Source organism: Passer montanus, unplaced genomic scaffold (genome assembly GCF_014805655.1).
Source record: "Passer montanus isolate IOZ18808 unplaced genomic scaffold, ASM1480565v1 scaffold133, whole genome shotgun sequence".
Taxonomy (NCBI): domain Eukaryota; kingdom Metazoa; phylum Chordata; class Aves; order Passeriformes; family Passeridae; genus Passer; species Passer montanus.
The window spans coordinates 1,080,981-1,104,700 of NW_024360166.1; the positions used below are offsets into that span (position 1 = coordinate 1,080,981).

Below are 23,720 nucleotides of genomic sequence, written 5' to 3' on the forward strand. Positions count from 1 at the left end.
TGTACAATAAATACATGTACTCACAGACAAAAAGCTCTGGTCTTGGGAACAACTGGAATGATCCCTCCCTGTTCAAGACCAAAGAGACATTTCCCTGATCAAAGGACCTGGTGCATCCTGCGTAACGCTGGGATGTTTGTCACAATCCAGTCAGAAACATTTCAAAGCCTGTAGTCATCCAATAGGTATAAATGCTTTTAGATAATGCAGGGAAATACATCTTGGAGCATCTCCTTTTAAAAGAGGGTTTGCATTTCTGGTACACTCTCTTTCTTTTCATCAGTCCTGTACACTGCAAGTTGCATTGGTTGGATATGTGAGAGGACAGGTGTGATTATCTCCCCATTCCAAACTAGGGAAGGACAGGTTAGATGCGCCTCCTCCACACTTGGAATCCTTTTCATGGACAGATCCCAACCTCCTCCTGCTCCTTAAACTTGTGATGCACAGACCTTTCATCTCTGTCTATCTATGGGAGCATCCTCCCACGCTGAGAAGCTGGGCTCTGCAGGAATTTGGTGCCATCACAAATCCCTGCCCCTTGCTGGTGGTGGAGTGCTGGTCAGAAAGGAGTTTGTAGGATCTCCATGAAAAGGGCAACACCACATCTGCTGTTCCTGCCTCGGGCACCGCTGGGACACGGCTCTGCCAATGTTAACCTGCTGCAGTGGGAGATGTCCCTGCCCACAGCAGGGAGGTGGAACAAGGTGAGCTTTAAGGTCCCTTCCAGGCCAAGCTCCTGTAGGATGAAATGCCATCGCGTGCTGAACAGGAGGCAAAAGGACGAGCCCCTCTTTCGCAGACACCGAGGCCTGGGGCAGAGCCAGGGCCCAGCTGGCTGCCTCCCCCAAAGCCCAAAGCTTTCCTGGCCGTGCCACCAGCGCTGGGCAGCCAGATCGCAGCCCCAGCAGTGGCTGTGGCAGCTCTGAGGAAAGGCCTCTGACAGGGAGCACAGCACAGCTCCAGCTGCATCCAGCCACACTGGCCTGCCAGGGGAGAGGAAGGAGGTGGGTGGAATCCCATGGAGGGAATCACCCCAAGGAAAAGCACAGGAGCAAGCTCCAGAAGGGCAGGGGCCTGGGGGGCCCAGCCCTCCCGCTCCTATTCCCAGTGTGAGAGATGCTACTCACTTCCAAAAAATTTAAAAGGTTTATTAAAACCTTTTCAAAAATACAACAGAAGACTGAATGGAGAAAATATTACAGCACCCAGGAGCAGAGGATTTTCCCCACCATGTGCTCACCCACACAATGGAGGTTTCACCTTTTAACCCTTTAGCCCCCCCAAAGTTCTGTCCATGGACTCCTCCTTCCCTGCCCAGTGCTGGAGATCCCTGCCTGACACCTTGATTGGGGGTCAGGGGCTGCCACAGTAACGAGCGACCCTCCCAAATGTCCCAAACCCAGGGCACCCTGATAACAACACAAGGGGGGGTAAAACATAACTGTAAAACTTCTCTTAACATTTCCCTTTTAATTGTGAGAGTCAACCATGGCATTACTCATCTGTCACATCAGCAAGCAGGAAATAAAACCAAACCCAGGCCTGGTGCTCACAAGCTGCACCCCCAGTACAGCCAAATCCCAGAGGCTGCATCAGCCAAGGCACAAACCCTTCCTGCTCCTGCTTTGCACACTGAATGGGGTTTAACCAGGAGCATCCAAAGCCCAGAGCAAAACTTGCATCCCTGATATGTTTCAGCAGCTCTTGGTGCTCCAGGGATTTCCCCTGGCCGCTCTGCACAGCAGCCCAGGTTCATGGCACAGCAGGACAAACGTCCTGCTTTAATAAATAAACCATGAAAAACATCTCTGTTTTCAACAAAAAGATTGACATTGACACTTAAAAATGTTACAGCTCTTCAAGGAAGGTCTTCTGTCTTATTTAGTTTGGGGTATTTTGAAGTCAAAAGTGTGTTTGAGGGTGGCTTGACTTGAATAATGTGATTAAAATTCCTGATTTAGACGAGTAAGCTGGAAATCTGGAATTTTAATCATGTTTCAGTATGTAGCTTCTAGACATTTCCCTTAAAAATAGTTGATTCTTTTTCATTCCTATAATTTGATACTATTCAACAACTGGGAGCACACACCGGAGCAATACATGTGTAAGCAATTACACAGCTTCACATGCTGCTAAAACAGAAACCATTCTCTTAATAGCTTTTTCCCAAGAGAAATTAATTTTTTACTTATTGTTTGCATTAAGTTGCATTTGGGAAATGAAACTCAATTTAAAAAATACAAAACCACATTTTCATTTAAGCCATTTTGTAACATTTTTTCTCCTTGACACCTCAGACAAATAAAATATGTGTATCCACAGGTAGGCACTGCATAGATGTGTTACTGAATTGTCCCTCTTCCCTGAGAGCTGCAAATCCTACAGCTGCCAGACCTCATCCCTTGCTTCTCATAAAGGGAAAGAAGAGTTTCCATTCTAGTTAATTTCCCAGCTCTAAATCAACTACCCAGTGAGTATAAATAGCTGTGAAATTCCCTCCACAAATGTGCCAGAAGGGCCTCCAGCTGTGGAGGGGGAAGCAGCAAACTCTTGCCCCCACAATTAGTTTGGAACTCTTACCACTTAAAAAATATCCCACTCTTGGGATTTTTTAACCACAACTAAAATAAATTAAAATAGATTAAAAATAAGATCACAGAATCACAGAATGGTTTGGTTGGAAAGGAACTTTAAGTTAATCCAGCGCCACCCCCTACCAAGCCAGGGACACCTCCCACTGTCCCAGGCTGCTCCAAGCCCCATCCAGCCTGGCCTTGGGCACTGCCAGGGATCCAGGGGCAGCCACAGCTGCTCTGGGCACCTGTGCCAGGGCCTGCCCACCCTGCCAGAGAACAATTCCTCCCTAATAACCAATCTGAACCTGCTCTCAGTTTGAATGGGTGTTATTGCATTTCCTTGGGATGATGGGTTGAGAGAATGCCCCAAGGGTCTGAGCAGAGCTCCCAGTGCCTCTGCTGGGGATGTGCCACCCACCTGCCCCTCAGTCACTCAGCTGCCTCGCAGCCAAAAAGACAGTGTCCAACAGGCAAAGTACTCCCAGAGGATAAAACCCTTGTCACTTCACAAATGACAAGGTCTTTATAGGGAATAAATGTCAAAGAAGAGTGACAGCATTTATTTTCCAAGCAGGAGACACTAATCCTGTGGTGACACTGCAGGGATGGTGTTATTCCTGTTCCTGATCTAATCCCTTTATCAGCTGCAGAAGCACCAGGACAGGCTTTGGTCTCCCATGCCAGCTCTGACTGACACTGCTGTCCCCACAAGCCGTCCCACCCCTGGGTGCTGCCTCTGCAGCCCAAAGCACCTGGAGGTCCCTGGAGCATTAACTCTCCTTCATTTGGATGTGCTCTGTCTATAAAGTTGCTTAAAGAGACACCAAGGAAGAGTTTAATTTATAGCCCCATTCTTTTAATCTTGGTCAGCCAGATTTTTTCAGACATCTGTTTGTATCTCCTTATAATATATTGGCTGGAGCAGCAGCACCAGGCAGCAGCTCCCTTGCAGGGGCTCTGCTGACATTTATAAACCGAAGCGATTTCTCTCGTGTGCTTTATGTTATCAGTTAAACCTGTCCACTTAAATTATTGCCTTGTAACCAAATCACAACTATCTGTTACTCTGCTCTGTGCACGTTTCCCAGGCTCTGTACCAATATCAAGCTTTGCAGAGGCTAAAAACAAGATGATAAATTAATAAACAAACGGAAAACAGGACATGCTTCCATCAGGCTCACAACTGAGGGAGGATCAGGCACATTGTGCACCACGTTACTAAAAGCAGAGGGCTGCTGTGTGGAATATGCAGCACGCAGTGATATCCAAAGAACCCCATCTCTCTTCTTCTAGACCAACCAAATGACCAGCTGTGTTTCCTCACTGAGGAAGAAAGGTCTCATCCTGCCCAGCTCCTTTCCAGCACATCATTTCACGTTCCACAAGTGGGTTTGTGTTCCAGCATGGGGACACGGCTGAGCCCCAACTCACTGCACAGCTGCAGGCTGGGAACTTGTACATCACACACTGACCTGCAAACCTCCCACCAAGGCTGTGCAGTAACTCACTGCACTCCTGGCAGTGGCTTCCCCATCCCATCCCATCCCATCCCATCCCATCCCATCCCATCCCATCCCATCCCATCCCTTCCCACCCATTGGACAAAGCTGCCGGCCACTGACTGCCCATCAAGAGAAGCCAAAGAGGGACAGGAGACTCTCCCCTTGCAGCACTATCCTCTCCCCCTTGGCAGAGGAATGTCCCCAGGGAAGGCTGGAGCAAGCAGAACAAAGGTGATCCAGCTTGCTGAGGCAGATCCTTGGCTTGTCCCCAAGTGAGCATCCTTGTCTGCCATTGTAAAAGAATTCAAAAATCCATCAAGGGTTTGAAAACAAGCCCCAGTTATGAGTCAGTAAGTGGCTCTGCAGCTCTCAAAAATTACCTTGGTGTGTGGGCAAGCCTCAGATGACATCTACCTTCCTTTACTCTTTGTTTCTCTCCACGAAGGGAGGGAAATGGGACTTTCTTTCTAGTACAGGCAACAAAGGAATCTGGAATCAATATGTGAATGTTCCAGCAAAACACACTGGCAGTGCTGCAGTACTGAAATAATCACACTGCCAGAGCATCCATAATAAGTTATCTGATGGCACCACACCTTCTCCCTTAATAAAATAATGATTAAAAACTACCAGGAGACAAATCCCAGGGAGCAGCAGAGCTCCCCACAGCTGCGGCCCTAGCTGCAGGAGCCACCAGTGCCAGGGCTGGGGAACTGCCTGAGGCTGGGGCATCCCATGCTGGTGGCACACAGGGGACACTGTGCCTGACTCCAGCTGTGCCTGGGTGGATGGGATGTGCCACACCAGGGTGCTTGGAGGAAAACACAGGAGCCAGGCCCAGTCTGGGGGGCTCAGCTCACACCCAGGCTCTGGTTACAGCTGCTGAGCAAGGAACCAGCAAAGCCTGCAGGTGTTTTTTTTCCTTTCTTTCCTACAAAGGCAAGTCTTACCACTCTGCAGATTGTTTGTTACTTCAAAACAGAACATTTTTACACACAAAAGGAAGACATGTAGCAGACACAGGGAAGAAAGAGATGGATTACTGATGAGAAGAGTCCCAGAGCCTGAATCTCATTTTATTTCTTTCTGTCCTTTTTTTCACTCAGCTACAGCCTTTTGCATTAGTTCACTGTCTGGCACTCACTGCTCCTCCAAATTAAGTGCCACTAGAAAATGTCATTAATATGCTCTATGTCACCTCCTCCTGATAGCTGGTGGAGAGGTTTCACAGCACTGGAAGCTCCCCCAGCAGCTGCCCCAGCACCCCCAGCATTCCCCACCTCGGGCAGGGAGGAAGCTCAGACACCTGTGTGCACATCCCAAGTACAAACTCCTGTGATGCTGGAAGAAATGCTTTACAAATCCACTCCCTGGGCAGCTCTTCCTCCCACTGCACTGCTGGGAAGCCACAGCTGCCTGCTGAGTGCAGCATCTCCTCAGAGAAGCACCAGCCTGGTCACTGCCTCTCGATTTCTCAGGTAACCAGTAACAGCAGGGACTCTGGTACCTACTGCAATTAATTAGAGAGAAAACTCTTTTATAGAATAACTGTCTGCTGTCCGTATTCATAAAGGGTTCCCTAAGCAGGAGTTCTGATGAACCCCTGGGGTGATGCACCTTGCCCAGTGCCATGGTGCCACCTCTCCCAGGCGCTGCCCAGCTCGGGCTGGAGGAGCTGGGCTGCCTCTGCCTGCGAGGGACCAGCCCTGCTGGTGCCAGCCTGGTTTCATCACTGCTGCTCTGTCTGATCATTGCCTAGAGGGCTGACAAGGACAGAGATGTCCTTCTCTGCCTGGGATTGCAGAGGAAACCCTAAGAAAGGAGTTTTGTCCTTACAGCATGAGCAAACAATTGGCACTGCTGCTTCCTTCTGCCTCCCAGGGCACCCGGATGTAGCAACACGCGGGTTTAGATGGTGGTTGCTGCTACCTCTTCCCCAGTAAGCATCTCCTGTGGAAAAGCTGCCTGGGTAAACATTCAGGGAAAGCAGTCAAGTCCACACACCACACTCACCATGGCCAGCTCAGCCACAAGAGGCAGAAGAGCCTTTTGTATGATGAATTCCAGCCCAGGTTTATTCCAGCATGCCAAAGGGGAATCAGAGACTAAGACCCGGCCATGTGGTGTGCACAAGGTTACGCAGGGGTCAGTGGCCAATGCTCCAAAGGCACCAGAGTGGCACAAAGGGCAGGACAAAGGGCATTGCACTCGAGGGAAGACACGGAGCCTGCCACCAGGGATACCATAACCAATGGGGGATCAGGGAAAGGAGAAACGACCAGAATTTGGGACATATGGGGAAAGGAACTGGGGTGGTTCATAGTGTTGTGCAAGGCTCCATGGGGAAGTCTTCTCTTTCAGCCTAGGTGAAGACTCTACAGTATATTCTTCCACAGCAAAGCCCTGGGGATTGCCCTGAGGGATTCAAAGGATTCCACACCCAGACACATTGGGAGCAGGCAGGGCCTGATCCCCCAGCCACAGATGTTGCAGAGGCTCTTCCAGAATGGCCTGAATGGGATGAGTTGTTGAGAGACTGAATGAAGAGTTCAAAGCACCTCAACAAAACCAAGGAACTCTCATGTAAGGACTTGTCATGGATTGACCCTGGCACAATGCCAGTGCCCCCATGAAAGATATAGTTCCAAAATGGTTATTGTGAGATGTGACCCGGAAACAGAACAAAGCAGGCTCCAACTTGGAAATGGAGGGGAAAAAACACAACACTTTATTAATCTACAACATCGAGACAAAAGGGAAAAAAAGGAAAAAAACCCACATACAACAATCCACAATGGAACCCTCCAAAACACTCCTCCTCCCTCCCCCCCTATGACACTCAATTCTCAGTCCAATACCATCCTCCACACAATGTCCCCCCCAGTTTCACCAGGAGAGAGGAGTCTCCCTCTTGCACCATGGGCCTCCCCAGGAAACACAGTGGAACCTCCTGTGCTTCCACGTCACACGTGGCAGCTGCCCAAAGAGGATCTGCCGTGGTGACCATCGTCCTTCCATGTCCAGTGCTCTCACCACTGCCCATGGATCTCCTGCCCCAGTGATGCCACCCCGAAAGAGCTGATCCCATGGCAGTTTCTCATTTAGCAAGACAGAAGTCACTCACTGGTGCTTGCTGTGCTATGCTATCCTCTGGCTGATGCCACAGAGCTCACTGGATGGACTCAGGGTGATAAGGCTCCTCACACCAGGATTACAGGGAGACACCCCCACAGCAGCCCTTGGGAGAACTTTCTTGTACCCTGTGATTTTTAATGCCAACCTTGCTGCAATAACCACATCTCTAAGCACCATCCATCAGGCCTTCAGCTCAAACACTTGTTTGGCTGAAAAGGGTTTTAGAGGCACTCTTTTGTCACAGTGCTGAGAGGTCTTCTCTGTAATTTGTTCCCCTCAGCAAACAGAATGAAAATGTTTTTAAAGTGATTCCAGAATCCAATCCCTCCTCCCGTGATTCAATCCACAGCTAGCAGAGAACAAAGCCTCACAAGGAAGGGGCTCTCCACTAAGTAACCCTTGATCAGAGATGTGAAAGCACCATTCCATTTGGACATTGGGCTGGACAGTGCTCACAACTGGCCCTTTTCCCTGAGCCAGGGCTGTCCTTTGGCACTGGGATTTATGGTCTCCCAACTGATCAGCCGGTGCCGAGTGCTCTGAACGCTGCTATTCAAACAGAGGCACCCGTGAGGCTGGGCTGGGCTCCCTCCTCACCGCCTGCCAAATCCACTTGGCTTCTCCTGCACCTCCTGCAGCAAGAGGGAAGGAGGGGCAGGCGAGCCCCTGGGACAGGCAGTGCCGTGGGGACAGGCAGGGCCCTGGCTGGCAGTGCCAGAGCGGGTCCCTGGGATTGCCGCCCACCCTCACTGGCAGCCAAGGTGAGGATGATGAAGATGGGCCCAGCCTCCTGCTCAAGAGCTGAGCCTGCTGAACACACACCAAACCTCATCCCTCTCGTGCAGGGGAGCCACGAGGACAGGAGGGGTGGCTGCCACACACAGGGCACAGCGTGGCCATCCCATGAGGTGCCTGGGCCCCCTGAGAAGTCTGGAAGTGAGGGAAGAGAAGGTGGAGGCCAGCGAGGTGCCTGGGGAGGAGGGATCTCAGGGAAGGAAGGGGTGACAGGAGGGCTCGAGAGGGAAATACAGTGCCTCTGATGGAGGCACTGCTGCAGCATCTGCTGGTGTGTCTGCTGCTGCTGCTGCTGCAGGAGGGAGATGCTTCCTGTGGCAAAGAGCTCCTCCAAGTGCTCTGCCCTCCCACCTCCCTCCTGGAAGGGCTGCTCTGCCTTGCAGTGCAACAGCAGCAAACACACCAGGAAAAAAATAACCACAGGGCAGGAAGAAGGGTTGTCCTTTTGCAGAGTGGGCACAACATGTTTTCACTTTCCCAGCAAACCCTTCTCCCCAGTCTCAAAGCAGGCACTGCAGTGAGTTGCCACAGGCCCGGGGGCAGCAGGAGCCATGTGCTCACGATTTAATACGAGGCACTTGATTTATTTTTAATTCTGATACTGGGCTTGGAGTCTGTGAACTGCAGCAGTTCAGAGTTTAATCCCACAAAGATCCGAGCAGAAGAAACAGAGAGACCAAAGGAATCCAGCCACACTCTGATATTTCATCTCTCAAATGGCACACCAGGCTGCAGAGACACTGCAGCAACCTTTCTCTCACCATGTCCCCAAGTCAACATCCATGAGAAGTTTACTTCCAAAAGCCAGTTTTAAACCCTCTCCAACTCACTACATTATTTATCCCCAAGCCAATGCTACAATCCATTTAATAACTGTCATTCCTCGGGTCTATTTGTTACTCCAGAGAGCCCATCTGGGATGCTGAAGGCTTGGCTACATTCAGAGAAGATCAATGCAGGATGTGGGCAGAGAAGGACAAGGCAGCTGACCAGGAGAATTGAGAACCTGACAAAAGGAACTGAGGATGATATTAATTATGTGGAATTTTAGGCATTTAATACCTTTTGAGAGAGGCTTCTTTACTATGATGGAGGTTAGCACCTCCAGAACATCATCAACCATCATGACTCCCACATCTGTCACTCTCAGAGAGCCTCTCCTCCTCTCTCAGGGATTCAGGAGATGGTCACCAAAGAACCTGGCAATGTGGAGGCACAGAAAGGACATAATAGGGAGGGATAATCCAACACCAGTGTGAGAATCAGAAGGTTTAAAATGGCCATGGTTAACCTGTGTTGGAAACGAGGAGTTCAATAGGGAGGGATAATCCATCAGGACCAACACCAGTGTGAGAATCAGAAGGTTTAAAATGGCCATGGTTAACCTGTGTTGGAAACGAGGAGTTAAAGGCTAAAAGGGCTCAACTTGAGAAGGGTAAAGGAGCAAAAGAGGAAACTATTTTCCAAGGGAGGGCTGGGAAGCTCAGGAAGGGACGTTCATGACCAGGCCTCAGACCTCTCTGTTCCTGTCCTCAGCTTCTGAGTCTGTAACTCAGTGCTGAAATTGCAAGGATGAGACGTGTACGACACAAACTCCCTTCTCCCAGCTCCAGCTCCCAGTGGGAGCGTTTCAGGACACGTTGTGCTGCTGTCAGGGCGTGCAGCTGACTGCCTTGGATCCCATCTCTGCTCGATGTGTGTCAGCTGGCTCCCCTCACCCATGTCCCAGCACCGGTGTCCCCCAAGCCCAGAGCCTCCCGGACCCGAGGGCACGGCTCCGCAGTGTTTGGCCAGTGCTGCCCAGTCCAGCCCTGGAAGGTGCTGGTCCCACCAGCCTGGCTGTGAGACAAGCAGGATGGATGGGAAGAGCCGCCTGCCAGCCCCGCTGCCAAGGCAGAGTGAGAACAAATTTGGATAATAAAAGCTGGAATAAGGAGATGCCTTGGAGAGCGCGCTTTGCGAAGCTTCAATTTAAAGCCTCGTTTCTACAGCTAACGCAGTCGTAAGGGACATTAGCCTAATTTCTGTCAAGAGAATTTGTCAACACTGCAGTATTTAAGATAGACACTAAAGATGTGTTTTATCTCACAGACAGATCACTAGGAAAGGAAGGAGCTGTGCCACACTTGGTTCACAGGAAAATAAATTGACGTTCTCCCTGGGCCTAATTGGTGGATGCTGTTTCATAACACCACATGCACAAGCAGCCTCACATTTTATCAGTGTGCAGCTGAGATTGGTGCCAAATCCACTGTGGGGTTAGATACAGGAACCCACAGGGACATGCTTCAAATGGGCACCCAAGAACACAGAGCTGGGCATTTTCCAGTCACAAAGCAGATGAAACATTTGGCCGTGTCCTGAACAGTCAGGTCCTTCTACTGATGGTGCTCACCAGCTGAGCCACAGCTAGTGGGGTAGGATCTCAGGGCCAAGGGGAGAAAACTGGTGACAGAAGAAGAGAGCTGGCTTGGCTTCCTCAGGACCACCAGCAGGAACTTGCCTGGCCTGTTTTTTAGGGACACTCCATGGTGAGTCAACAGAAAGCAAAGAGAGGCTGTACCCTGCAGCTTTAGGAGAGAAGTGTTAGCATGCTCCCGGTCCCATCATAGCCCACTTTGAGGATCTAAAATGTCCCCAGGAGTCCGAGTGTATTAAGGCTGGCATGGCTCCACACATCCCACGTGCCAGCCTTGGAGCTGGGTTTGAGACATGCCCAAGATAATGCTGGTGCCACGGCACAAAGGTTTGTCCCAGACTTGCAGCTTCTGCAGTGGAAAGTTGAAAATGCCCTTTTATTTGCAGTTGTTACACAGAAATAACAGCCATGTAACCTTGTCCCAGCCTTGGAACAGAAATCAGCTTGCAAAGGAAGCCTGAGGGAGCACGACCCTGAGCTGCAGGCTTGAGGGCAGGAGGGTGGCTCTGCCCTGCCATGGATTCTGCACTTGCAGAAGAACTAAATCACTACAACAGCCAGAAATATCCCTCGGGAAGGAAATCCTCTCAAAGATAAATCAATAACTCAGTGTAATTTTAGCATGCAGCCAGGAGAATTTACATTGCCAGGAAGACTGAGAGCTCTGCCACAGAGACAGAGGCACAGCATCATCAAACAGCCCTGCAGCAGACCCTGCGCAAGAGCTCGGGCTCCGGGTGTTCACTGCAAAGCCACGAGGCTGGGCTCTGCATTTTGGAACCCCACAGACCCAAATCACAGGGACAGCAGTAGGGATCTGGTCCGGCCAAACTCCCTTGGGACAAACCCACCTTTCCCTTTTCTCCTCTACGGCAGCAAGGCTGCAATCATGGCAGTGCTAGCAAACACTCCAGATCCTGCAGGATGAGACAACAAAGCTCAGCTAAACCAGGCACAGGAGCAGAGGGGGAATGCTCCAGCCACAGCCTCCACCCCTGGCCAGGGGGTTCCCACCAGCCAAGCCACCCACAAAACAGCACAACAAGGATGTGCCACAGCCCCCGCTGATTAATGAGACTGCAAGCTACGTAATTATATTCATGCTAAGTACACTCAGAGCAGTAAGTTCAAGGGAACTAAAGGCACTTTAGAGCACAGTTCAACACTGAGCAGTAATGATCCCTCCAGCAAAAGGGATTAAAAAAAAAAATTTAGAGCACAGTTCAACACTGAGCAGTAACTCCAGCAAAAGGGAGAAAAAAAAAAGCCCCTAATTATTCAGTAGCTCTTCTCCCAGATTCTCAGGGTCAGCTTGGAGGAGAAGGTGGCCTGAATTATATTTTCGTTTCCACAACATCAACAGAATTGCTAAGTGAGTTCCAGCGGCAAGGTCAGAGCCTGCCCACTGTTCTGCATGCCAGGCAGGGCTGGGCTGCCGTGTCCCCTGCCAGCGCTGCCACCACCATCCCTACTATCCTGGGGACACAGGACCAGCTCCCGTGCCAGTGTTTGTCCTGGTCCCCAGCACGGACAGAAAACTGCAACAACCAGTTCCTCAGAAGCCAGGTGTAGCCTCCACGTCTGAAGGTGCAGGAGCCTGTCCAGGATAAGCCTGAGGAGCAAACAGCCCAGCCAGCAGAGGTTTGTGTACACCCAGCCCACTCCAGAGTGCCTGTTGGCACAGCCACAGCCCCAGGCAGATGTGGAGCCTGTGCCAGGGCATGCAGAGCTGGGAAGGACTGTGCCCACACACACAGAGCTCTTCCCTTGTACAGCCCACCTGGAGCTGTGGAAGCATTTTGGAGCACTCATGCTGGCCACAGTCCTCTCACTCCTCACAGGTTCCTGTGGTGCCAACAAGCTCTCACACAGATTGTGCCATCAGTGCTGATGTGCTCCAAGAGCCTCTGTCTGGAAATCCAGCTTTACAGCAGTTACCAACACAGTCTGGGCTTCTGTATTACTTCACTGAGACTTGGACTTTCACAGGTGCCTGCAGTGGACAGGGAATGGCTTCCCACTGCCAGAGGGCAGGGCTGGATGGGATATTGAGAAGGAATTGTTCTCTGGGAGGGTGGGCAGGCCCTGGCACAGGGTGCCCAAAGCAGCTGTGGCTGCCCTGCATCCCTGAGTGTCCAAGGCCAGGCTGGACAGGGCTCGGAGCAGCCTGGGACAGTGGCAGGTGTCCCTGCCATGGCAGAGGGTTGGAGTTGGATGAGCTTTAAGGTTTCTTTCCAATGCAAACCATTCTGGGATCCAATGATTCTGCACCTCTGAAATGCTGAGATCTGCCCCAGAACCGCCCCAAGGGCCAAGGTCAGTGCTTGAAGCTGAAGGTCCATTATGTCCACCCCACACAAAGCCAGGACAATGACTTCTTTTGCTCCTACAACACAGAACACAAAGCTGCCTGAGAAGCCAGGGCAGAAGAACTCTGCAGAGGCAACACAAAGAGGAGACCCCACAAGCCTTACATGACCCCTGTGTCTGATTGAAAACCAAACCCAAATTAAATGAACAGTCACAAGTTTGGTGCCTCGGGATTGCACTCAGAGCTCTCCTGGTGCCTTCCAAGCTCAGCAATAGGGAACATGCAGAAGGCAACTCAGTGATGATTAGGAAGACACATATGAAGTTATCCATCACAGAGCAACCTGTGTGCACCTACATATCCTGCAGTACAATCAGAAATCAATAGCAAGATGCAGAAACCCTCAACCACTCAGTAAAATATTAAGAACACTTGCAATACTGATTTTAAAAGTACCTCTGTGAAGACAGTTGAGAAGCCTGAGAAAGCAAAGCAAAATGCCTGAATTGAAACCTTTTTCTTTTTTTTTCCTCAGAAAGACATTAATAATGGATTTTCAATGCAAGAAGAAAAACTGAAACCCACACCAGATTCTCCTGGTAATAACAGCTTTCTGCAAAGCCCAGCTATTAATGTAACAGGGACGTCCATCAATCAAGCACACAGAAAGTACTCTGAGAGCTAAAAAAAGAGCATGCAAACATCTGCTTTTGGCAACTTAAATTTTGCCCTTAAGCACATGGAACATAATAAATTATCACGAGGTTGGGCTTGAACTTGTTTTCCTCCATCCTGGACCTAAATGCTGAGGATAAGGATGAAGGTACACAAACGTGCTGCTGCTGGGATTTGTCCTGACAAAAAGTGGGCAAAAGGAGCACAGTTTCACTGGTGTTTTCATTTGAAAACAGCTGGTGCAAGAGGACACCAGACAGGGGTGTAGCATTTCCCTGTCTGCATTTCAGAGAGCTCCTGTGAGCCCTTTTCCACCTCCAGCATATCCTCAGCACATCCAAGACTGCTGGAGTGGTCCCACAGTGGAGTGACAAACGTGCCAGTGCGCTCCAAGGTGCCCATGGCCTCCCTCCTCACACAGCTCCTTCCCTGCTCCTCATGGAACTGGGGTGATTTTGGCAGGTCCTCAGTCCCTCAGTGTTCTCTTCACCTAACACATCACACTGCCTGAGGTGTCCCAGCAACCCCAGAAAAGCTGGATTGGCACCAAGGAAATGGCTGCAGAAAGCAGCTGGGGTGTCCCCACGCCTCCAGTGTCTCCTCCCTTGTAAAACACAGCAGGTCAGAGCAAGTGCTGGAGATAATGAACACAATTTACTGATTCCAGCACAGAAGGCTGCAGGCATGGCTGCAACTAAGCCTTAATAAATTCTGAAGAGTGACACCATAAAATGGCATTATGGAAGGCTGTATTTATTGTCTCCCCATGCTTCCATCTCCAAGGTGCCACGTTACACTTAATAACAGTTTTCTCCCCAGCTGCCAGTGTTGCAAACCCTGACAAGCTAATGGTTGAGCCAGCCCTCCCCAAACACACACATCTCCACCCAGCACACAGCTTCCGTGGCAGGAACAGGCAAAAATTATTAAACCAGTGCTGCCCAGCCTGTCCCCTCTCTGCTGGCTCTGCAGGGCTCCCTGCCACGCAGCAGGACAGGAGTTTTGTCCCTGGAAGTGATGCAGAGGAGGAGCAGCTGCTGTAGGGTGGTACCTGCATGCCCAGTGCTCTGCTGCGACAGGAGCATCCCTGCCCTGCCCTGCTGGGAACACCAAGGCCCTGCCAGCAGAGCAACCCCACCTGAAACTACTGCCTGCTGTCACAGCCCTGGGCAAGGCATCAACACATCCTTGTGGAAAACCACGGAGAACCAGAGGTCCTCATGGAGGACCATGGAGAACCAGAGGACCCCTGGTTCCTTGTGCCAGAAGGGCAGGAAATCTCCCCATTCAGCATTCCAGCTCCACTACCACTGCAGTGTGCACTTCCATGGTTCCATATTTAGCTTTTGGACCATGGATACACTTTTTCTGGAGCATGGTCTCCACTGAGCTTCTTGTTCTCCCTGCTGGTGTAGTGTTCTAAACCTGCAAGACAATCACCTTTGTGCTTCAGGCAGCTCCTCAGGTATGGATGGAGACTTGACAAGTATAAACATGCTGTTGTTCCATCCCTGCTTGCATCACCTGCACTGCAGAAGGCACAAAAGAAATCATGTGAACCATCTTTAGTTCTCTTCAGAATACAAAAAGGTAACAAAACCCCCCAAACTCACATATATCAGTTTATCAAGTACAGCAAGCAGTACAAACAGGGCAGGTGTGTTTGGCCTCAGAACACTCGCAGCGGATGGAGGAGAGTTGTACATCTCCTCACCCAGTGTCCACCCCTCTGGCCACAGCTGGGCTGCACGAGTCTCCATGGCCCTCCACTCTTGCCAGCAGACAGCTACCAGCTCTCCTCAGCAGCCTGGCTCTGCTTCTCCTCCAGAACAAGTCCTTTCCCCTTCAGAAAGCAATCCAAAGGTTCAGAGAGCATCTGAAGAGATCAGTGTGTGAAAGGCTGATGAAACAGGAGTCAAGTGAAAGGCCCTTGACTTCTCTTCCAGCAAAGGCTCTGCCCTCATGGGGTGCCTTCCCTGCAGCCTCTGGCTCCTGCCTGCAGCCCTCTGGACTCACAACTCCCCAGCAGCTCAGACATTTCCTGCTGCCTCTTTTCAGAGACCTTTCTGTGCTTGCCCCACTCAGACTGCAGCTGATGTTAGTGGGGGAGCAGTCAGCACCACCACCAGGGATCGCAGCTCTCTATGAAGCCACCATGAGATTTCTGTCTTTAAAAAGGCACTATCAGACAGTCCCTGATGGCTGAGGCTGGAAACACCCCTGGGATCAGCCCCTGCTCAAGCAGTGTCCCCTCCAGCCCAAGGCCTGAGCTCAGCAGGTCTGAGATGTCCCAGGACTCCACCACCTCTCTTGTGGAGCTGGCCCGCTCTAGTCACCCTGCAGTAACCAGATTTTTCTATCTTTAAGCAGTGTTTTCTGTATGTTTTGCTGTGGAGCTGTCTTGGAATGGCAGCACAGCCAGTGGGACAGCAGCCACTCCTCCACGTTCCCTCAGACACTCTATAAATACCTGCACTCCACCTGTAAAACCCATCACCATGTGCAACCCCCTTACAGCTCCAGCTAATCCAGATACAGCCAGGGATAACAATTTTTTGTGCATTATCTGGTGAAGAACAGACAGATAACTGTAATTAGTAGCACCCTGGTTAGCAGGTGAAATGATAGTGTAATTAATGAAGATCAGGTGGGCTTTGTCTCAGATAAGAAAAGCAGCAGATTCTATCAAAATGTAAATGCAGCTTAAAATCCAGCCTCTGTGATCACTTAGAGGTGCTTTTAGAAACACCACCAGCTTGAGATGCAGAGGCTGAATGACACATCCTAAAAATAAACGCTGGTCTGGGGCTAACATGTAAATTGTTGATTAGATCTATTTATTCACACCCTGCAGTGATGAGGGAGACTTGCAGCTCCCTGTTCCTCCTCTGGCTTTGCAGGATCACAGGCACATTCCTGATATTGCTGCTTGCAAGGGCTCTGCAACCCTGGGAGCTCTCCAGCAGCAGAACAGCAGCAATTCCAAGTGACAGGCTGCATACATTAATTCTCTATTCAGATAACATCCTGTTGCAAGTGAATGACCCAGGCAAAACTTCCTGCAGTCTTAAGGAGCTGGCAGAAAAATCAGGAGAGAGGAGCCTGAGTCTTTTCAATCAGAAATGTCCCTCATTAGAATTTCCAACACCGCCACCCTTACTCCTTCCAAAATGTAAACACATAATAAAAAATTAAACATGAATCTGGCGTGGAAGAGTTCTTCCAATAAATGGGAATTAGTTCTATGAAACATCAGGACAGACCCAAGGAGATTACATTTCCTTCCCCAGCTTTTGCTGGTACAGCAGGGCTGAAGAAACAGAGCCATATTTATTTTTTAACTGGGAAGCTTCCTCAGGATGCTAAAGGAAGCAGCTTCAGTAAAGCAGAGCCATTTGTCTCAGTGTGTGTTCAAGTAAGAACAAATGCAAAATCAGCTTCTAGGCCTCAAGGAGCATCAAATAGCTTTTTAATTTATGTCCCAAATTCCCTGCAGATTCTGAAATGAACAGAGGGCAGGGTTCACAGAAAATGCCTCGCTCAGTCAAGACAGCTGGATGGATATTCTGAGTTTTACTCAGAGAAGCAAGATGCTTCTGCACCAAAATGGAGCAGGCACAGCACATGGCTCTGGAAGGATCTGTGGAAAAAGCAGACCTGTTGCTTGTGTGACCCTGTAAATAAATACATGGAAAATTGAATCACTTAGGAAAGAAAAAGGAGGAAAAAAAAAAAAAAAGCTGGAGCCCCATCTGAGCCAGAGGACAATTTGCAGGCAGAAACTGTGAAGGAGCAAGTGAAATATTCCTCACAGGAGCCATCTGACTGTGCTGACTGCCTGAAAATCCTCTGACTCTGTCCTTGCCCACTCAGAATCAGTTCTGGGGAAGTTTCAGTAAGTCAGGCCTTAGCCCATGGGGGAAGCTGAAGGGAGGAAGGGCCTGAGCAAGACCGTGGAAAATACTCCCTAATTTTGGAAAAAGATAATGATGCAAAGCTGTGGTTAAGGGATGTACATCATCCAGACTGAAAGGCAAGGAAAAACCAGGGATTAGCCCCTAGAGCAGCCACGTTCTTTTGTAATAACTGCCACACACGACCCAGGGCCCAAATCCAGCATCTCCTGGAGCATATGGCCACTTGTATCCTGGGAAAAGGGCTCAGAAATGGTCATCCTGGCCACAGGCTCAGGCACCTGTGCTCCAGCAAACCTTCAGCCAGGGCAGGGTCTGGATACAGAGCCAGCAATGCCAAAGGGACGGATGTGGAAGGAGCTGGAAAGATGGTGCATCCCCTCAGGGCTGGGGCTGCCTCCATCACCACCATCAAATCACAGCAAATACAGGAGAGTGGGCTGAAAACACGTCTGCAAGAGATCTGTAGGTCAGGTTTAATTTATGAAATTATTGAATAAAGTCAACAAATTTAGGGGAAAAAAAAAATCTCTGCAGAAATGCCTGACCCCCAGAGCTGCCAGCCTCTCCCAGAGTGTGTGGTCAATCACATCCTGCAGCAAACACTGCAGTGCCTGCAGTGCTTGTCCCATACAAGATCACACATTTGAAGCCTGAGGGAGTTGCTGTGATTATGTTTGAGCAAACCTTCAGAACAGTTTCGGTGACTCTGGGACCCAAGTCCCATCTTTTGAAACTATATTCCCACAGAAATTGCCCATTTCCCAAGGAAAATGTTGGAGCCATGGGCCTGCTGTGGCTTGCTGGCTTTGGATGGAGGAGAGATGATAGCCAAACTGGAAATTCAAGATAACCGAGGCTGGAGGCACTGCCAAAACATTTTAGAGGAGAGAAAACATTTTTCTTCCAAAGCACTGTTACAAGCTTGAAATAAATGTGCAGACTGTTAGATAAAGACAGAGATAAAAAGAAGCCTGTTATTAAATACCTCTTCTTTAATGAGGTTCATCCTTCTAAACAGCCACACGAAAGTTATTGGAGCTACTGCAAAAAACCCAGCCTGCTTGCACATAAAAACCAGAGCAAGGTATTCCTCATCACCCAGCACACATTTAAGCACCTCTCAGCAGCTCACACGCTCACAGCATCCCTGGCTTGGCAGGAAGGAGAGAAAAGCAAGGAATGAGAGATGTCTTCTCTGGGAAACAGTCTCTCTTCTTTCAAAGCACTTTCCCCCCACCAAACAATGTGCATTTAACCACAGGAATGGTTCCCACTGCTGATGTCTACTGCTATTACACCACCAGCAGCCTGAATATCATTAAAGTGAAGTTTGAAATTATTCTGAAAGCTGCAGTTTAACCTCTTCCTGTTGCACTAAAACCACTGCTTGACTCTCAGCACCTCATCCCCTGCTTTATGACCATTCCAGACCACCTGCAATACCCTGCAGGGCTCAGAATTCCACAAACCACTAGCAGGAGTCATGGCTTGGCTCACGAAAACACAGCACTGCACCCTTGTTTTGGTGATGCCCACAGCCTAGTCCATGGCCGCATGTTAGAGAAGCTCAGGCTTTTATTCTGGCTGCTCAGAAGCACAGTTAATTTTTGGCAGAAGGAGCATCACTGCAAAAGACTTTTGTAACCAGTTGGAAACCAGTAACATCACGGCCAGTAAGGGACGGGACTGACCTGACACACCAAAAACCCACCCCAAGCCCACTCTGCCCCTAAGCCTGAGCAAACAAGGTAGGGCTTTTTCTCACCACACCAGTGCTGCCAGGACACTGCCATTTCTGGAAATGACAGAAGAGAAGTTTTACCTGCATTTGGGGAGCAAAAACTGGCTCCCAATTCATGCAATTGGGGCTCCCAATTCTTTACAGAAATGCTGAAACCAAGCTGCAGGGTGGGACACTCGTGCTGTGTCTCCCTGCCCAGAGCTGGCATCCTTCAGACACATCCTCCTGCTGGAGCAGGGGGCTGGGAACGCCTGCTCACTGTCTAGTGTATTTTCAAGGCATCCCCGACAAAGACAGGAATGATGCATCTGACTCCATGTTCTCAGAAGGCTAATTTATTACCTTATTATACTACATTATATTAAAGAATACTATACTAAAGAATACAGAAAGGATACATCCTGAATGCTAAAAAGATAATCATGAAAACTTATGACTCTCTCCAGAGTCCCAACACAGCTTGGCACTGATTGGCCAAAGAGTCAAAACAACTCACACCAGAATCCAATGAAACAATCACCTGTGGGTGAACAATCTCCAAACACATTCCAGATGAGCACAACACAGGAGAAGCAAATGAGATAAGAATTGTTTTCCTTTTCTCTGAGGCTTCTCAGCTTCCCAGGAGAAACATCCTGGGCAAAGGGATTTTTTCAGAGACTGTGAATGCCACAACTGGCCCTGCAGCTCCTGAGCCCCAGTCCTCTCCTTTCACCAACAGCTGGAGGGAAACATCACTATCCCTCTTACCCAGAGCAGGACTTGGGCATGAAGGATGGGCTTGGTGCACCACATCTGCCTGGCACTGCTTGGTGTGCCACATCTGCCTGCACACGCAAGGCAGGAGCAGCATCTGGAGCTTCAGCCCTGGCACTTCTGCTAAGGACTTGGAATTAGGCACAAGCCAGTGTTAGGGACACTGTGCCTCCTGTGATGTGAAGATGAGGGGCAAAGAAAAGCTCACGAGGGTAGGAAACTGAGAGAGGAGCCCATGAAGGCAGCTGGCAATAAAAAAGACAGGCACAAGATATATTTAGGAGATGAAAAGCCTCCTATGCAAGAGGTCAGATTGAAAACAAGCAGAGGGAGAGCTGCCAGGGACCATAACTCAGCTTCCAAGCACTGAACACTTGCTCTCAAGTCAGCCTGACCTTTCCTACCTGCTGGAATCATCCTCCAGCTCTCCTGTCACTGGCCAAACAAGATTATAACAACTCCACAGTTGAGATTCCTCCCCTCTGCACATCAGGAACAAGTCATTTTATAAAGAAACTTGGAGAAGAAGCATTTCATCTAGTATAGATGAGGTTTTTAAAATTCCATTTGCCTTCCCTCTACATGCAAATCTGTGCTGATCTGATGAGGCTCCTATTGCCTGGATTAGACACGTCAAACTCTGCAAAAACGAGCATACCCTGGTGGTTTCACTCTGTACTTCACAGCCCGCTCTTGACCGTGCTGCCACAAATATTTCAGAGACCTGCCCACCACTGTCTGGGTCAGCAAGAAGCCCATGGTTTGGACAGTGATTCATTCAGCAAAGCAATTAGCAAGAGCTGCTGCAGCTCAGGACATCCCAGTGAGCAGCAGGAGCAAGGTCCCCACGGACAAGGTGTGAGGGGACCCTCAGCAGCAACCACATCCCCAGCACGGGCTGTGGGACAGGCCTGGCACAGATCCCTCCTGCCTCCTTCCTCCCCCTGCTTCACGAACCTCTTCTCAGCTTAAAGCAGTGCTGCCTCATTTGGCCACCAAAAGCTCCTGGAAGAGAGACTGGCAATGAAACTGGACTGGGTTATTGCCCATCCTCAGCCCTGCTCTTTCCACAGCCAGTCCTTCAAAGCAGCCTCTGAAAACACCTCCCCGATGTGGCTACCTGGAGAACTGTGTTTCCACAGGTGTAAAACCTTGTTTGAGCAGCAAATGAGACAGGAGAATACCTGTGACAAGCAGGAGCAGCAAAGATAGCCTGAGGATCTTTGGGAGCTGCAGCCATGGATATTTAAATGCCAAGCAGTGTATCACTGGCTCCCTGCTGAACATAAGATGGTTTCATCTTTGCAGAAGCAGCACCAACAGCATGTTCACATCAGCTTCACTCTGGCAGCCTGATCAGCAGCAGCAGCTATGGCTCCTTGGTTTTTACCTGTGAAATAATCGGGCACTTCAGAAAATTACTCTGGGCAGCACAAACGCCGAGGAGTCACTGCAGGTTCAGCTCTGCAAGGCAGAGCTTTAACCACAGCTGAAGGTGCAGGCCAGCTAAGCTCCCTGCTCTGCCCCAAGACATCCATCCAAAGCCCAGAGAGATCCACGCTGCACCATGCCAGTCACAGTGCCAGGCTCTGCTCTATCCCTCAGTCTGCAGGGAGCTGCTCTGCAGCAAAGGCAGCCTCTCTGCCCCACTGCTGCCTGTCTGCAGAGCAATCTGTAAATATTTTGATATTTTGGGCAGAGGAGGTTCTCACTTGTCCATCTGGATTGGAAACTGGACTCATTAACTCCCAACTGTCAGCTGGAAAAGCTGCCAGAGGGTTTCTGCCACATTAGGGAGCAGCAAAGCACTGCTGCCACAGGGATGGGCAGAGCAGAGCCCTGTGCAGCCCCAGCTCTCCACTCATCACTGCTGGGGGGTGGTGGTTAATGCCCTTTTCCTTTCCCAATTAAACCCCTGCCTCTTATATCCTTGCTCTGAATCTTCACAGCAAACTCTTCCCAGAGGAGCCACTGCTGGGTGGAAAATTTCCCACCATGCTTGGTAGAAAATCAGCTGCTCAGTGATACAACTAGATGGTCAGAGCAATCCAACTTCCAATCATCATCAGGAATGCAAAACAAAATATTGAGAAATTTGGTGCCCAAATAACAAAAGTAAAATATGTTCCAGTTCCCAAGGGTACTGTCACCTGGAGAAAGTGTATTCTGAAAGAAAAAAGACAGCAGAGGAAGCTTTTACCTGATCATGAGGAGTCTGAGCAGTGGTGTGAATCTTCATTCAGAGGACACAGCAATCCCACTCACTAAACCCCAAAAAACCTCCTGGCTCCTGCGGGCTCCAGCCACGGACAGAAGTAAAAGCCCCACACATGATGCCCAGAAGTCCAACAGCAGAGGTGCTGGAAACCTCTCCAAGGCACACATCTCCCTTCAGTCTGAGCCCTGCACCTGGTGCATTATTTAGCACCAAGTGAGAAAGAAGCAATGCCTAACGAAGTGTTAAAGGGCTTTGGGAAGTTTCACCAACCTTTCCAGAGCCATCAGCTCCGGCTGCCTGGCAGAAGAGACAACTGATCTTGCTTCCAGATTACAGGCAGCACAGCTCTTAGGGCAACTGTCTCTCTGTGTTTGCATCCAGCTACTTCCAGCAGCTTGAAGTGTGCTCAAAGTGCAAGGAAGCACTTGATCAAAATCCAGCTCACACTGTAGACAGCGAGGAACAAGTGCCCAAAGCACTGCAGACACAATAACAATCGAATCTGGGGGGGGATTTGACAGGTTACAGGTTGATGACACTGCTGCAGTCCCAGTGGAAATGTGGAATGATGCAATTAGCAACAGGGAACTGGAAACTCAGCAGAGGAAAACTGGGAATACATCTATAAAAGATGAGCTGCTGCACCATTGTAGAGAAGCACAAAATGCTGCGTGAGCTCAGAACAGCAACAAGTTGAAACAGGAGTGAGATGGGGGAAATGCAGCTCCAAACTCCCTCCCAGTGTTCAGAACTGTAAATCCAAATTCTAAATTCAAACATTTGCTTCCCTCAGAGAGACTGGCCTAGTTTGCCAGAGGGATACAACGGGAGAGGGAGTGGGGGTGTCCTGGAGAGATGGGCAGCAGAAGGCAAACTCTGAGCCCAGCCCAGCAGGCTCTGCTCAGCTGCCAGTGAGTGCAGCCACATGGAAAACACGGCAAGATGCAGAACCAGTGGGTGAGAAATGCTGCCAAGGTGCATGGCTCTGCTGCAGCACCAAAAGGTACATCCCTGTGCAGCCACAGCAGCAGCTTCCCTCGTGCCAGGTCAGCTCCCTGCCCAGCCAGAGCTGTGCTCACACTGGGAAAGCGTGGGCCAGAGGCTACAGGGATGGGCTCCTGCTGGCAGCAGGGCCCCAGCCTTCACTAACACGTGCTGAAGGTGTCAGTGCCAGTCCTCACAGGATTTCACTCCAGAAGAACCCCCAGGAGACAGAAACCCAGGCTGGCAACAGGAGACCAAGGCAGGCTCCTCTTTGTGCCATGTCCCCAGTGCTGGGATCTGTAGCAGTCAGAGCATGAGGCAGGACACCATTTAGGTCTTTAGAAGAGTAACCAAAATTACTCTCCTCTGTGAATACTGACAAGCTCCCCACTTCCACAAGCCCTTCACTGCATGTGCCCAACAGGAAATAACTACAAAAATCAAGCAGAATAAGGCACCCGAGCAGTGGAGAAGGTGCTTGTGAACAAACCCTGCAATGAGGTTTCTAATGATTGCAAGTATGTACATGTTCTGCTCCAACAAAGCTGGTGGGGATCTGCCAGGCTGGAAAATGAGCAGGGACACCACACGCCTTCCATACATAATGGTACAGAAATGGAATATAAGTATATACTGCAGCTCTGTGGAACGCAGGGGCTTTTGTAGCCATTTATGTTATACAAAGATT

At 49.9% G+C, this 23,720-nt stretch overlaps 1 protein-coding gene across 3 annotated transcripts in view; it reads right to left on the reverse strand.

Annotated features, from left to right (window-relative positions):
- Nucleotides 1-23,720, reverse strand: part of SIL1 (SIL1 nucleotide exchange factor) — a 95,536-nt gene that overhangs the window by 41,814 nt on the left and 30,002 nt on the right. The window lies entirely within an intron of this gene.